Below are 17,502 nucleotides of genomic sequence, written 5' to 3'. Positions count from 1 at the left end.
CTTATTTCCGGTTTACAAGACCGGCGTTTTTTTAAAACTATTAAAACTAATGTTTATATTCTCTATTTTTACTTCTTTATTGATTTATTTTGCTGGTGTTTATGTTTTTTCTTCTAAACGTAAACATTTATTAATGGTTCTTTTGAGATTAGAATATATTGTTCTTTCTTTATTTATGTTAGTTATTGTTTTTCTTATTGAGTTTGATTATGATTATTTTTTTCCTGTTATTTTTTTAGTTTTTTCTGTTTGTGAGGGTGCTTTAGGTCTTTCTATTTTAGTTTCAATAATTCGTTCTCATGGTAATGATTTTTTTAATTCTTTTGGTTTATCTTTATGTTAAAGTATTTATTTATAACTATTTTTTTGATCCCTCATTGTTTATTAAATAATTGTTGATGGTTGGTTCATTCTTTAATGTTTCTGTCAGGTTTTGTTTTTATAATTTGTGTTTATTCATATGCTGATTTGAATATAATTAGATATTATTTTGGTATTGATTATTTTTCTTTTAGTTTAATTTTACTTAGTTTTTGGATTTGTTCTTTAATAATCACTGCTAGAGGTTCAGTTTATTTAAGTTCATAACATTCTAATTTTTTTGTTTTTATGGTTTTGATTTTAATAATTATGCTTTATTGTTCATTTGCTACATTAAGTCTTCTTTCTTTTTATATTTTTTTTGAGGCTAGATTAGTTCCTACTTTACTTTTAATTTTGGGTTGGGGTTATCAACCTGAGCGTTTGCAGGCTGGTGTTTATTTAATTTTTTATACTTTGGTTGCTAGATTACCTTTATTATTAGTTTTATTTAAGGTTTATGATTTTTCTAATACTTTATATTTTCCTTTATTGGTTGATTTTGGTTCTTATTATTTTATGTTTTATGTATTTATAATTTTGGCTTTTTTAGTTAAGATACCTATGTTTTTGGTTCATTTATGACTTCCTAAGGCTCATGTAGAGGCCCCTATTTCAGGTAGAATAATTCTTGCTGGTGTTTTATTAAAGTTAGGTGGTTATGGTATTTTTCGTGTTATAAAGGTTATTTCTTATTTGGGTTTAAAGTTTAATTATTTTTGATTGTCTTTATGTTTATCTGGGGGTGTTATTGTAAGATTTATTTGTTTTCGTCAGGTTGATTTAAAGTCTTTAATTGCATATTCTTCTGTTGCTCATATAAGAATGGTTATTGGAGGATTGATGACTATGAATTGATGAGGTTGTGTAGGTTCTCTTTCTCTAATGGTTGGTCATGGTTTATGTTCTTCTGGTTTATTTTGTTTATCTAATATTATTTATGAACGTTTAGGTAGACGAAGATTATTAATTAACAAGGGTATAATTAATTTGATGCCAAGAATGGCTTTATGATGATTTCTTTTAATATCATCAAATATGGCTGCTCCTCCTTCTTTAAATTTGGTAGGTGAAATTAGATTATTAAATAGAATTATATCTTGATCTTCTTTTAGATTCTTTGCTTTGATTTTTTTATCTTTTTTTAGAGCTGTTTATACTTTGTATATATATTCTTATTCTCAGCATGGGAATTATTATTCTGGTGTTTATACTTGTTCTCTTGGTTATTTTCGTGAATATCATCTTTTACTTTTACATTGATTGCCTTTAAATATTCTCTGTTTAAAGGGTGAATATTTCTTTGTTTAGTTTGCTTAAGTATTTTAATTAAAAATATTGTTTTGTGGAATCAATGATATGAAGTTTTTCATCTTAGGCCGTGAATTTATTTTCTATTTGTTCTTTGAGTTTTTTTTCTCTGTTTATTTCGAGAACTATAATTTTTATTTTAGGTATTTATTATTTAATAATTGATTATAGAGTTTTTGTTGAGTGAGAGCTTTTCAATTTAAATGGTTCTATAGTTGTTATAACTTTAATTTTGGATTGAATATCTCTTATTTTTATATCTTTTGTTATATATATTTCTTCTTTGGTTATTTATTATAGAGAGGATTATATATCTGGTGAAAAGAATATAAATCGTTTTATTACTATTGTTTTAATATTTATTCTTTCTATAGGTTTTTTAATTATTAGTCCTAATTTAATTAGAATTTTATTAGGTTGAGATGGTTTAGGTTTAGTTTCTTATTGTTTAGTTATTTATTATCAAAATGTAAAATCTTACAGTGCTGGTATATTAACTGCACTTTCTAATCGTATTGGTGATGTTGCTATTTTAATTTCTATTGCATGAATGTTAAATTTTGGTGGTTGAAATTATATTTATTATTATGATTTTATTTCTAATTCTTTTGAAATAAAGCTCATTACTATATTAATTGTTTTAGCAGCTATAACTAAGAGAGCTCAGATTCCTTTCTCTTCATGACTTCCTGCTGCTATAGCAGCTCCTACTCCTGTTTCTGCTTTAGTTCATTCTTCTACTCTTGTTACTGCTGGTGTTTATTTATTAATTCGTTTTAGACCAATATTGGATACTTATAATTGTGGTTGATTTTTACTTTTAATTGGTTGTATAACTATATTTATGGCTGGATTGGGCGCTAATTTTGAGTTTGATTTAAAGAAGATTATTGCTTTTTCCACTTTAAGACAACTTGGTTTAATAATAAGAATTTTGGCTATAGGTTATCCAAAGCTTGCATTTTTTCATTTATTGGCTCATGCTTTATTTAAGGCATTATTATTTATATGTGCAGGTTCAATAATTCATAATTTGAAGGATTCTCAGGATATTCGTTTTATAGGATCAATTGTTAATTTCTTCTTCTAAAGAATGCTCACAAAAAAGAAACGAAAAATAATACCTCTGATGCAATAAATAAAATTATTCCTCATCGTAATCCAATTGATACAAATCCTGTATGTAATCCTTGATATGTTCCTTCTCGTACTACATCTCGTCATCATTGAATTATAGTTAGTAGGGTAATTCCAAATCCAATTATGAATAAGTTAATATTAAATAGGTGGAATCATTTTGCTAGTCCTGATACTAGGACTATTGCTCCAATTGCTCCTGTTAATGGTCAAGGTCTATAGTCTACTAAGTGGAATGGGTGGTTTGAGTGAGTTGTTAACATAGGTTTAATATACTTCTCTAGAATATAGAGTTCTTAGAATTGAGAAAACATAGGCTTGAATTATTGCTACTGCTGATTCTAGAATTAATAGAAGTATTTGTCCAATAATTAGTAATGAGATTAAGTTTATTGCTATAGATGGTCCTGTGTTTCCTAATAAGGGTAATAATAAGTGTCCTGCAATTATATTTGCTGCCAACCGTACTGCTAATGTACCTGGTCGAATAACATTACTAATTGTTTCAATTAGTACTATAAATGATATTAATGCAGGCGGTGTACCTTGTGGTACAAGGTGTGTAAATATATGATTAGTATGGTTAATTCATCCAAATAATATAAATCTTAGCCATATAGGTAGGGCAATTGCAAATGTTAATGCTAAATGTCTTGTTCTAGTAAAAATATAAGGGAATAATCCTATGAAATTGTTAAATAATATTATAATAAAAATTGAGATGAAAATGAATGTTGTTCCATTAAATGATTTTGGTCCAAGAAGTGTTTTAAATTCATTATGTAAGGTTAAATTTAGTTTATTTCAGATAATGTTAATTCGTGATGGTGTAAGTCAAAATAGTGATGGGATTAATAATAGTCCTAGAAATGTTCTAGTTCAATTTAATGATAAATTAAAGATGTTAGTTGATGGGTCAAATGTTGAGAATAGATTTGTTATCATTTTCAATTTAAGTTTTTTATTTCAATTGTTCCTTTTTCTGCTCTTTTAATAAGGTTAGGTTTAAATGAGAAGAAGTTTATTTGATTAAACAAGATTAATGTAGCTGAAAATATAATGAATAGTGAGAATCATATAAGAGGGGATATTTGAGGGATTTGGATATAATTTCCCCATCAGAAGTAGTCGTTAATTTACTATTATTTGGTTTAAGAGACCATTACTTACTTTCAGTCATCTGATGAATTTCAAGGTGTACTAATTTTTTTTAGTTACTTTAGATTGACACTCTCATGTTATTTATTTTAACTAACTCCTTAAATTATCTTAGATAATCACTTAATAAATAAATTTACTGAAGTTCTTTCAATTACAATTGGTATAAATCTGTGGTTTGCTCCACAGATTTCTGAGCATTGTCCAAAGAATAATCCAGGTCGATTTATTGTGAATGTTCCTTGATTTAACCGACGTGGCGTTGCATCAATTTTAACCCCTAATGCAGGAACTGCTCATGAGTGTAGAACATCTGATGCTCTTGTTAATACTCGTACTTCTGTATTTATTGGTAGGATTGTTCGGTTATCTACATCTAGTAGTCGGAATCCATCATTTTCTAGGTCTTGTTCTGGTGTTATATAAGTGTCAAATTCTACGTCTATGAAGTCTGAATATTCATATCTTCAATATCATTGTCGTCCAATGGTTTTAATTGTAATTATTGCATCTACTGAATCATCAAGTAAATATAATAGTCGTAATGATGGAAGGGCAATAAAAATTAATGTAATTGCTGGTAAAGCTGTTCAGATTGTTTCAATTAAATGTCCATGAAGTATATTACGGTTAGTATAGGCAATAAATAATATATAACTTAGGGCATAACCTACAATTACTGTAATTAATAATAATACGACCATAGTATGATCATGAAAGAATGATAATTGCTCCATTAATGGTGAAGCTCCATCTTGAAGAGATAAATTTGATCATGTTGCCATTAATAAATATTTTCTAATAAAAGGTCAAACCTTTATTTGTAGAGCTTAAATCTACTGCACTAATCTGCCATATTAGAATCTAGAGATTAATGGTAATTCTGAGTAACTATGTTCTGCAGGAGGGTCATTTTGTAGTCATTCTGTTGATCTTCTTATGTTAGCTCTAAATATAATTGCTCGGTTTGTAATCATTCTTTCTCATATAATTACAATGAATATAATGATTCCTACAATAGAAATTGTAGACCCAATTCTTGATACTACGTTTCATGATGTATATGCGTCTGGGTAGTCAGAGTATCGTCGAGGTATTCCTGCTAATCCTAGGAAGTGTTGAGGAAAGAATGTTAAATTTACTCCAATGAATATAATTGTAAATTGGATTTTTAATCATGTATTATTTATAGTTAATCCTGTAAATAGTGGATATCATTGAATGACACCTCCTATAATTGCAAATACTGCTCCTATAGATAATACATAATATTAGATAAACAAAATAAACCAGAAGAACATAAACCATGACCAACCATTAGAGAAAGAGAACCTACACAACCTCATCAATTCATAGTCATCAATCCACCAATAACCATTCTTATATGAGCAACAGAAGAATATGCAATTAAAGACTTTAAATCAACCTGACGAAAACAAATAAATCTTACAATAACACCCCCAGATAAACCTAAAGACAATCAAAAATAATTAAACTTTAAACCCAAATAAGAAATAACCTTTATAACACGAAAAATACCATAACCACCTAACTTTAATAAAACACCAGCAAGAATTATTCTACCTGAAATAGGGGCCTCTACATGAGCCTTAGGAAGTCATAAATGAACCAAAAACATAGGTATCTTAACTAAAAAAGCCAAAATTATAAATACATAAAACATAAAATAATAAGAACCAAAATCAACCAATAAAGGAAAATATAAAGTATTAGAAAAATCATAAACCTTAAATAAAACTAATAATAAAGGTAATCTAGCAACAAAAGTATAAAAAATTAAATAAACACCAGCCTGCAAACGCTCAGGTTGATAACCCCAACCCAAAATTAAAAGTAAAGTAGGAACTAATCTAGCCTCAAAAAAAATATCAAAAGAAAGAAGACTTAATCTAGCAAATGAACAATAAAGCATAATTATTAAAATGAAAACCATAAAAACAAAAAAATTAGAATGATATGAACTTAAATAAACTGAACCTCTAGCAGTGATTATTAAAGAACAAATCCAAAAACTAAGTAAAATTAAACTAAAAGAAAAATAATCAATACCAAAATAATATCTAATTATATTCAAATCAGCATATGAATAAACACAAATTATAAAAACAAAACCCGACAGAAACATTAAAGAATGAACCAACCATCAACAATTATTTAATAAACAAAGAGGGATCAAAAAAATAGTTATAAATAAATACTTTAACATAAAGATATACCAAAAGAATTAAAAAAATCATTACCATGAGAACGAATTATTGAAACTAAAATAGAAAGACCTAAAGCACCCTCACAAACAGAAAAAACTAAAAAAATAACAGGAAAAAAATAATCATAATCAAACTCAATAAGAAAAACCATAACTAACATAAATAAAGAAAGAACAATATATTCTAATCTCAAAAGAACCATTAATAAATGTTTACGTTTAGAAGAAAAAACATAAACACCAGCAAAATAAATCAATAAAGAAGTAAAAATAGAGAATATAAACATTAGTTTTAATAGTTTAAAAAAAACGCCGGTCTTGTAAACCGGAAATAAGTCCAGCCCCCACTTTTAAAACTTCAGAGGTGGAAAAGCTTCCATCATCGGGCCCAAAACCGGTATTTTAAATAAACTAACCCCGAAATGATCAAAATAATAATTATATCATTATCAAATGTAATAAATATTAATTTTATTAAATTAAGACACCCAATATCAATAATGCTTTTTATTATCCTTCAAACCTTCCTAGTTGGATTAATAACAGGAACAATAATAGAAAGATATTGATTATCATATATTTTATTTTTAAAATTTCTTGGTGGTATACTAGTATTATTTATTTACATTACAAGAATTGCATCAAACGAAATATTTCAGCCTAAATCAATCACTATAATTATTACATTAATAATGTGAGTATTTATCATATTAATATTAATTATTCTAGATATATCTACATTTATAGACTTTTTCAAAAACACCGAAACTATAAATATTGATAATTCAATCAATTATCAAGAAATAACAATATCTTTAGAAAAATTATATAATAGACCAACATTCATTATTACAATAATAATAATTATTTATTTATTTTTAGCACTACTAGCAGTTGTTAAAATCACCAATATTAATCAGGGACCTATTCGTAAAATAAGATAATTACTAATGAATAAACCCTTATGATTAAGACATCCTTTAATTAAAATTATTAATAACTCTTTAATTGACTTACCTGCCCCAACAAATTTTTCATTTTGATGAAATTTTGGATCCCTATTAGGGTTATGTTTGGTAATTCAAATCGTAACTGGACTATTTTTAGCTATACATTATACATCAAATATTGAAATAGCATTCAGTAGTGTAGTACACATCTGCCGAGACGTAAATAATGGTTGAATTATCCGAACCTTACACGCAAATGGAGCATCTATATTTTTTATTTGTATTTACTTACATGTAGGACGGGGAATTTACTATGGATCTTATATATATATACATACCTGAATAATTGGTACAGTGATTTTATTTTTAGTTATAGCAACTGCATTTATAGGATATGTCTTACCCTGAGGCCAAATATCTTTTTGAGGTGCAACAGTAATTACTAATTTATTATCAGCAATCCCATACTTAGGAACAGATTTAGTCCAATGAGTATGAGGAGGATTCGCTGTTGATAATGCAACATTAAATCGATTCTTCACATTCCATTTTGTATTACCATTTATTATTGCTGCTATAGCAGCAATTCATTTATTTTTTCTTCACCAAACAGGATCTAATAATCCTCTTGGACTAAATGGAGATATTGAAAAAATTCCATTCCATCCATACTTTACCTTTAAGGATTCTATTACATTTGTAATAATAACATCATTATTAATTATACTATGTTTAATTAATCCTTACCTATTAGGAGATCCAGATAACTTTGTACCTGCCAACCCATTAGTAACACCAGTTCACATTCAACCAGAATGATATTTCCTATTTGCATATGCAATTCTACGATCTATCCCTAATAAGTTAGGAGGTGTTATTGCATTATTTTTATCAATTAGAATCTTAATAATTTTACCATTTTATAATAAAACACCATTCCGAGGCATTCAATTTTACCCTATTAATCAAATTTTATTCTGAATTATAGTAGTTGTTGTATGCTTACTAACGTGAATTGGTAAACGACCTGTTGAAGAACCTCATATTATAACAGGTCAAATCTTAACAATTATTTACTTCACATATTTCTTAATTAATGTCCATGTCGCAAACGCATGAGATAAATTAATTAAGGAATAAAGTTAATTAGCTTAGGAAAAGCATATGTTTTGAAAACATAAAATTAGAAGTTTAACTCTTCTATTAACTTTTCTCAAAAAATTTCACTAAACAAATGAGATAAATAAAATCTTTAAACCAACAAAGAAAATAAAAAAATTCAAAGATAAAGGTAAAAAACTTTTTCAAGCTAAGTACATTAATTTATCATAACGGAACCGTGGTAATGTTCCACGAACCCAAATAAAACCAAAAGATATAATAGCAAGCTTAATAAAAAATATAAAAGAATAAAAATCACCGCCCAAAAAAATTAAAGCCAATAACATTCTTATGAAGGCAATTCTACTATAGTAAAACCACCCGCACCATACTCAATATTAAATCCTGAAACTAACTCAGATTCCCCTTCAGCAAAATCAAAAGGAGTACGATTAGTTTCAGCTAAGCAAGAAGCAAAACAAGCTAAAGCTAAAGGAAAAGAAATAATAATAAATCAACAATAAAGCTGATAGTTTATAAAATCAAACATATTAAAACTACCAATTAAAATAATTAAAGACAATAAAATTAAAGCTAAACTAACTTCATAAGAAATTGTTTGAGCAACAGAACGAAGAGAACCTAATAATGAATAATTTGAATTAGAAGATCAACCAGCAATTATAACAGTATAAACACCTAATCTAGTACAACATAAAAAAAATAAAAATCCATAAGAAAAAGAACACATATAAGTTAAATAAGGAAAACTTACTCAATCGGCTAAAGAAATCATTAAATTAAAAACAGGGGAAAAATAATAAAGTAGGTAATTAGATATAATAGGAATTGGCTGCTCCTTACAAATTAACTTAATAGCATCTCTAAATGGCTGAGGAATTCCAACAAAACCTACCTTATTTGGACCCTTTCGAATCTGAATATAACCTAAAACCTTACGCTCTAATAAAGTTAAAAAGGCAACACTAATTAAAACACAAATAACCAATAAAGGAAAATTCAAAATAAATATAAATAAATCATAAAGTATCAATACTATTTGTTGAAAAAATCTACATAAATGAATTCTAAATTCAACACATTAATCTGTCAAAATAGTAAATAAATTAATATTAATCAATATAACAAAAAATATTTTAACCATATGGTCCTTTCGTACTAATATGGATTAACAATCTTAGGATAGAAACCGACCTGGCTCACGCCGGTCTGAACTCAGATCATGTAAGAATTTAAAGGTCGAACAGACCTAATCATTGGGCTCCTGCACCCAAAATTTTTCTTAATCCGACATCGAGGTCGCAATCTGCTTTGTCGATATGAGCTCTCAAAAACAATTACGCTGTTATCCCTAAGGTAACTTAATCTTATGATCATAAATTATGGATCAAAATAACAAACATAAATAAATGATATAATAATGAAGAGTTTATCTATTCTTCATGTCACCCCAACAAAACATCATCATTAAATATAGAAAGACAAACAAAAAACTATATAAAAGTAAAATGTCAAGCTCTATAGGGTCTTCTCGTCCTAAAGAAGAATTTAAGCCTTTTGACTCAAAAGTTAAATTCAAAAATTTATTAAGAGAAAGTTGATTTCTCGTCAAGCCATTCATTCCTGCCACTAATTAAGAGACTAATGATTATGCTACCTTTGCACGGTCAAAATACCGCGGCTCTTTAAAAATACGCTCAGTGAGCAGGCCAGACCTCAAAATATAAACAAGAGGACATGTTTTTGATAAACAGGCGGAAATCAATTTTGCCTAGTTCCTTATAATAAGTTCACAAGGTAAAAATTTCATACAAATAAATATACTAATTCTATCATTATTACAAAAATTTAAAAAATTAAATTAATAATCTTAATAAAAAACCTAAAATATTTATAAAATCAAAATAAAAAATAATGAACTAAAACGTAATCTTAAAGATAGCTGGTTTAAAGCTTACTATTATATTTCTATAAAATAAATTATAGGTTATTAACTTCAAAGCTTATCCCTTAAAGAATAAATAAGTTAATATTTTTACTTAAAAAATTAAATAAAAACAAATAACTTTAAAAAATAAAATTTTTTCTTAAGAAACTAGATATCTTGGGAAACGATTAACATCTCATTTCTATAAATAATTTAATAATAATTATGATACATTAACTATAAATTATTTATAAATCAACCCAAATCGAGACAAGTAAAATAAATACTAAAATTTTGATAAACCCTGATACAAAAGGTACAATAAATAAAATCTACTTAAAAAAATTTAAAATAATATTTCATAAAACACTTACATTACCAATAAACTATAATTTAAAAAATCAATTCCATAAAATATACTAAGACAAAAATACAATAAAATTATTTATATTAAATAATTAAATAAACAAAAAATAAATATAATAAAATAAATAATCAAGATATCCTGATTTGCACAGAAAAATTTTCAGTGTAAATGAAACACTTTACTAATAAGTTATATCTTGAAACTCTTCCTAGATACACTTTCCAGTACATCTACTATGTTACGACTTATCTCATCTAAATTGAAGCTACTTTAAAATAAAATAGAATAATCAATAATGAGAGCGACGGGCGATGTGTACACATCTCAGAGCCAATATCAGTTAAATTAAATAAATTAAATTACTATCAAATCCACCTTCATTAACAGTATTTCACTATCAAATCCGTTATAAACAAAAATCTATTGTAACCCACCTCCTCTTAACTATAAGCTGCACCTTGACCTGAAATATTTTATAATTATAAATCTTGAGAATTATAACTCTAAAAAGATTCTCTGATAACGGAGATATACAAACAAATAAATTAAGTAGAGTAAATCGTGTATTATCAATCATGGGGTAGGGTCCTCTGAATGGAATGAGATACCGCCAAATTCTTTGGGTTTAAAGACCTTAACTAATAGTACCCTGGTAAATATAATTAACATTTAAAATAATAGGGTATCTAATCCTAGTTTATTATTTAAATATCACAGATTCATAAAAAGGGCCACAAATAAATTTTAACATTTCACCTTACAAATTTATATTTCAACCCTAATAATATAAACAACTGTTTTAACCAATAATATTCACTAGTATCAATCGTATAACCGCGGCTGCTGGCACGAATTATGCCGATACTAAATCAATTGCTAAATCCAAAATCACTTGATAATTAAATCAAATTACTGCAAAAAGAACATTTAGTCTAACAAAACTTACATATAATACAAAGAAAAAGTGAATAAACAAGCAAGAATAAAACTTTTAAAAATAAAAAATAAGAAAATTTTAAATCTATTAATTCAGGAAAAAATAAAAGATTCAAATATTTAAAGAAAAAAAAGAAAAAAACAACAAACATTAACAAAAAAAAAGAAACGCCCCTATGTATGACCACAACAACTTCTCTATTATATATAATTAAAGATTAATATGGAACATGTATAGCAATAAATGTATTATATTCTTTCTTATTTAATCTTTCTTTTCACTAATAAATAAAGAAAGATTAAATTATATAATAAATATATTTTATACAATTATGTAATTTACTATAATATGTTATTAATATGAATTCTTTTTTTTATATTAAGTTAACTTTCCTATATATTAGTTAAATAATCTAATTATAGATAATTTACATAATTATATTATTATAATTACTATAATTATTTATATTAATTATAATATTTTATATTTAAATTAATAATTTTATTTATTATATCCAATTATAATAATATTAAATATTACATTACATATTATTATATATATTATATTATAATAACCTATTTTAAGCTAAAAACATAAGTAGCTATAATCCTAGGTAAATAATTGCATTAAAATAATCAATTGATAATGGTAAGATGAACTTATAATACTTTAATTTCAATTAAATGTAATATATTAATATAAATTATTTATTATATATATATATATATATATATATAAAAAAAATAAACTGAGCAGGATAAAATAATCCTAATTAAACAAAATAATACATAAAAGAATTTCAAAAAAAAAACTTTCGATTTATATATTAAATAAATGAAGTGCCTGATTAAAGGGTTACCTTGATAGGGTAAATAAAGTAAATAAAATTACCTTCATTAAAATTACATAAGATAGAATTAAACTACCTCCTTTAGTATCAAAAACTAACGTGCATCATACACCTTAATGTAAAAAGGTAAGCTAAACAAGCTAATGGGTTCATACCCCATTTATAGAGGTATCAATCCTCTCCTTTTTAATGACCAACAACTCTACAAAACTTCTCTTCCTATCAACATTAATGATAGGAACGATCCTGTCCATTTCATCAAATTCCTGATTTGGGGTTTGAATAGGACTTGAGATCAACTTACTTTCATTTATTCTGCTCCTAACAAGAAATAAAAATATAATAATAAATGAATCATCAATTAAATATTTTATTGTCCAAGCAATAGCATCGACAATAATATTATTTTCAATTTTGCTGATTCAAATAAAATATCCCATGGGATGGGAAACAGAATTTATCCCATCAATAATAATTAGATCTAGACTATTATTAAAGATTGGAGCTGCACCTTTCCATTTCTGATTTCCAGAAGTTATAGGAGCATCAAGATGAAATAATTGTTTAACATTAATAACATGACAAAAAATCGCCCCAATAATGGTCTTATCTTATTGTATTCTATTAAGAACTTTTATTTGAACAATTATTATCTTAAGAATTATTATTGGGGCAATAGGAGGTTTAAATCAAACATCCTTACGACAACTTTTAGCATATTCATCAATCAGACATCTAGGTTGAATAATTAGATCATTAACAGTCAGAGAATACATCTGAGAACTATACTTCATTATTTACTCACTATTAAGATTAATTATAGTTTTATTATTTAAGCAAATAAATTTATTTTTCATAAATCAAATTTATTCAGCCAGAAATATAAAAACCGAAATTAAATTCGTAATATTCTTATCTTTATTATCTTTAGGTGGACTACCACCATTCCTTGGATTCTTACCAAAATGAATTGTAATACAATCATTAATAGAAAACAATATAACAACTATTATAACTATTATAGTTGTATTAACTACAATTACACTCTACTACTATATACGTATTAGATTCTCAGCTCTAATTATATCATACACAGAAAATTCGTGATCTATAAAGATAAAGTCCCAAAAATCAGGAATCATTCTTCCTATAACAGTAATAATTTCAACAATAGGATTGATTTCAACATCAACCTTAATTTCATTATACTAAGGACTTAAGTTAATCAAACTAATAACCTTCAAAGTTATAATTAAAAGAATAATCTTTTAGGCCTTAGTAAAATTTTACACCTCTAGAATTGCAGTCTAGAATCATAATTGAATATAAGACCTAAATATGATAAGAGAGAAAACATCTCATAAGTAGATTTACAGTCTACCACCTAAAATTCAGCCATCTTACTGCAAAAATGATTATTCTCAACAAACCATAAGGACATTGGTACTTTATACTTCATATTTGGAGCATGAGCAGGAATAGTAGGAACATCAATAAGAATACTTATTCGTGCTGAACTTGGCCAACCCGGATCTCTAATTGGGGATGACCTGATTTATAATGTTATTATTACAGCTCACGCATTCGTAATAATTTTCTTTATAGTAATACCTATTATAATTGGTGGATTTGGTAATTGACTTGTTCCACTAATAATTGGTGCACCAGATATAGCATTTCCACGAATAAATAATATAAGTTTTTGATTACTACCACCTTCACTAACCCTTCTTCTTACATCTTCTATAGTAGATAATGGTGCTGGTACAGGATGAACAGTTTACCCTCCTCTAGCAGGAGCTATTGCACACGGGGGTGCATCTGTAGATCTAGCTATTTTTTCACTGCACTTAGCAGGTGTATCATCTATTCTTGGTGCAGTGAATTTCATTACAACAGCAATTAATATACGATCAGAAAGTATAACTTTAGATCAAACACCTTTATTTGTATGATCTGTAGCTATTACAGCATTACTTCTCCTTCTTTCACTTCCAGTTTTAGCAGGAGCTATTACTATATTATTAACAGATCGAAATTTAAATACATCATTCTTTGACCCTGCAGGAGGGGGTGACCCAATTCTATATCAACATCTATTTTGATTCTTTGGACACCCAGAAGTTTATATTTTAATTCTACCGGGGTTCGGAATTATTTCACATATTGTATGTCAAGAAAGAGGAAAAATTGAATCATTTGGAACATTAGGTATAATTTATGCTATACTATCAATTGGACTAATAGGATTTATTGTATGAGCACATCATATATTTACAGTAGGAATGGATGTTGACACACGAGCATATTTTACATCAGCAACAATAATTATTGCTGTACCTACAGGAATTAAGGTATTTAGATGATTAGCTACATTATATGGAACTAAATTCAAGTTCAATCCACCATTATTATGAGCTCTAGGATTTATTTTCCTATTTACAATTGGTGGATTAACAGGATTAGTATTAGCAAATTCATCACTTGATATTGTATTACATGATACATATTATGTAGTAGCCCACTTTCATTATGTATTATCTATAGGAGCAGTATTTGCAATTATAGGAGGTGTCATTCAATGATATCCACTATTTACAGGATTAACTATAAATAATACATGATTAAAAATCCAATTTACAATAATATTCATTGGAGTAAATTTAACATTCTTTCCTCAACACTTCCTAGGATTAGCAGGAATACCTCGACGATACTCTGACTACCCAGACGCATATACATCATGAAACGTAGTATCAAGAATTGGGTCTACAATTTCTATTGTAGGAATCATTATATTCATTGTAATTATATGAGAAAGAATGATTACAAACCGAGCAATTATATTTAGAGCTAACATAAGAAGATCAACAGAATGACTACAAAATAACCCTCCTGCAGAACATAGTTACTCAGAATTACCATTAATCTCTAGATTCTAATATGGCAGATTAGTGCAGTAGATTTAAGCTCTACAAATAAAGGATTGACCTTTTATTAGAAAATATTTATTAATGGCAACATGATCAAATTTATCTCTTCAAGATGGAGCTTCACCATTAATGGAGCAATTATCATTCTTTCATGATCATACTATGGTCGTATTATTATTAATTACAGTAATTGTAGGTTATGCCCTAAGTTATATATTATTTATTGCCTATACTAACCGTAATATACTTCATGGACATTTAATTGAAACAATCTGAACAGCTTTACCAGCAATTACATTAATTTTTATTGCCCTTCCATCATTACGACTATTATATTTACTTGATGATTCAGTAGATGCAATAATTACAATTAAAACCATTGGACGACAATGATATTGAAGATATGAATATTCAGACTTCATAGACGTAGAATTTGACACTTATATAACACCAGAACAAGACCTAGAAAATGATGGATTCCGACTACTAGATGTAGATAACCGAACAATCCTACCAATAAATACAGAAGTACGAGTATTAACAAGAGCATCAGATGTTCTACACTCATGAGCAGTTCCTGCATTAGGGGTTAAAATTGATGCAACGCCACGTCGGTTAAATCAAGGAACATTCACAATAAATCGACCTGGATTATTCTTTGGACAATGCTCAGAAATCTGTGGAGCAAACCACAGATTTATACCAATTGTAATTGAAAGAACTTCAGTAAATTTATTTATTAAGTGATTATCTAAGATAATTTAAGGAGTTAGTTAAAATAAATAACATTAGAGTGTCAATCTAAAGTAACTAAAAAAAATTAGTGCACCTTGAAATTCATCACATGACTGAAAGTAAGTAATGGTCTCTTAAACCAAATAATAGTAAATTAACGACTACTTCTGATGGGGAAATTATATCCAAATCCCTCAAATATCCCCTCTTATATGATTCTCACTATTCATTATATTTTCAGCTACATTAATCTTGTTTAATCAAATAAACTTCTTCTCATTTAAACCTAAACTTATTAAAAGAGCAGAAAAAGGAACAATTGAAATAAAAAACTTAAATTGAAAATGATAACAAATCTATTCTCAACATTTGACCCATCAACTAACATCTTTAATTTATCATTAAATTGAACTAGAACATTTCTAGGACTATTATTAATCCCATCACTATTTTGACTTACACCATCACGAATTAACATTATCTGAAATAAACTAAATTTAACCTTACATAATGAATTTAAAACACTTCTTGGACCAAAATCATTTAATGGAACAACATTCATTTTCATCTCAATTTTTATTATAATATTATTTAACAATTTCATAGGATTATTCCCTTATATTTTTACTAGAACAAGACATTTAGAATTAACATTTGCAATTGCCCTACCTATATGGCTAAGATTTATATTATTTGGATGAATTAACCATACTAATCATATATTTATTATATTATTTAATCTTTCTTTATTTATTAGTGAAAAGAAAGATTAAATAAGAAAGAATATAATACATTTATTGCTATACATGTTCCATATTAATCTTTAATTATATATAATAGCGAAGTTGTTGTGGTCATACATAGGGGCGTTTCTTTTTTTTTTGTTAATGTCTTTAATTATTTAATATAAATAATTTTATTGTATTTTTGTCTTAGTATATTTAATAGAATTGATTTTTTAAATTATAGTTTATTGGTAATGTAAGTGTTTTATGAAATATTATTTTAAATTTTTTAAGTAGATTTTATTTATTGTACCTTTTGTATCAGGGTTTATCAAAATTTTAGTATTTATTTTACTTGTCTCGATTTGGGTTGATTTATAAATAATTTATAGTTAATGTATCATAATTATTATTAAATTATTTATAGAAATGACATGTTAATCGTTTCCCAAGATATCTTAAGAAAAAATTTAATTTTTTAAAGTTATTTGTTTTTATTTAATTTTTTAAGTAAAAATATTAGCTTATTTATTCTTTAAGGGATAAGCTTTGAAGTTAATAACCTATAATTTATTTTATAGAAATATAATAGTAAGCTTTAAACCAGCTATCTTTAAGATTACGTTTTAGTTCATTATTTTTTATTTTGATTTTATAAATATTTTAGGTTTTTTATTAAGATTATTAATTTAATTTTAAAATTTTTGTAATAATGATAGAATTAGTATATTTATTTGTATGAAATTTTTACCTTGTGAACTTA

General features: G+C 26.5%; 1 protein-coding gene and 3 long non-coding RNA genes across 6 annotated transcripts in view; 2 read left to right on the top strand and 2 right to left on the bottom strand.

Annotated features, from left to right (window-relative positions):
- LOC126306435 (uncharacterized) overlaps positions 1-17,502 on the top strand; it is a 212,163-nt gene that overhangs the window by 74,383 nt on the left and 120,278 nt on the right. The window lies entirely within an intron of this gene.
- The window catches only part of LOC126306420 (NADH-ubiquinone oxidoreductase chain 5-like), a 211,580-nt gene that overhangs the window by 88,368 nt on the left and 105,710 nt on the right, over positions 1-17,502 (bottom strand). The window lies entirely within an intron of this gene.
- The window catches only part of LOC126306433 (uncharacterized), a 153,718-nt gene that overhangs the window by 53,580 nt on the left and 82,636 nt on the right, over positions 1-17,502 (bottom strand). The window lies entirely within an intron of this gene.
- Positions 1-17,502, top strand: part of LOC126306437 (uncharacterized) — a 92,705-nt gene that overhangs the window by 53,449 nt on the left and 21,754 nt on the right. Inside the window, exon 2 of one of the 2 annotated variants that reach the window (XR_007553538.1) lies at positions 9,564-9,869. The exons of the other annotated variant lie outside the window; for it this stretch is intronic. This is a non-coding gene — a long non-coding RNA (uncharacterized LOC126306437). Of the gene's footprint in view, positions 1-9,563; positions 9,870-17,502 lie in introns of those variants that run through there. 2 annotated transcript variants of the gene reach the window in all.

The sequence above is a fragment of the Schistocerca gregaria genome, unplaced genomic scaffold (genome assembly GCF_023897955.1).
Source record: "Schistocerca gregaria isolate iqSchGreg1 unplaced genomic scaffold, iqSchGreg1.2 ptg000333l, whole genome shotgun sequence".
NCBI lineage: Eukaryota > Metazoa > Arthropoda > Insecta > Orthoptera > Acrididae > Schistocerca > Schistocerca gregaria.
This window is presented reverse-complemented; position numbering and strand designations above follow the sequence as displayed.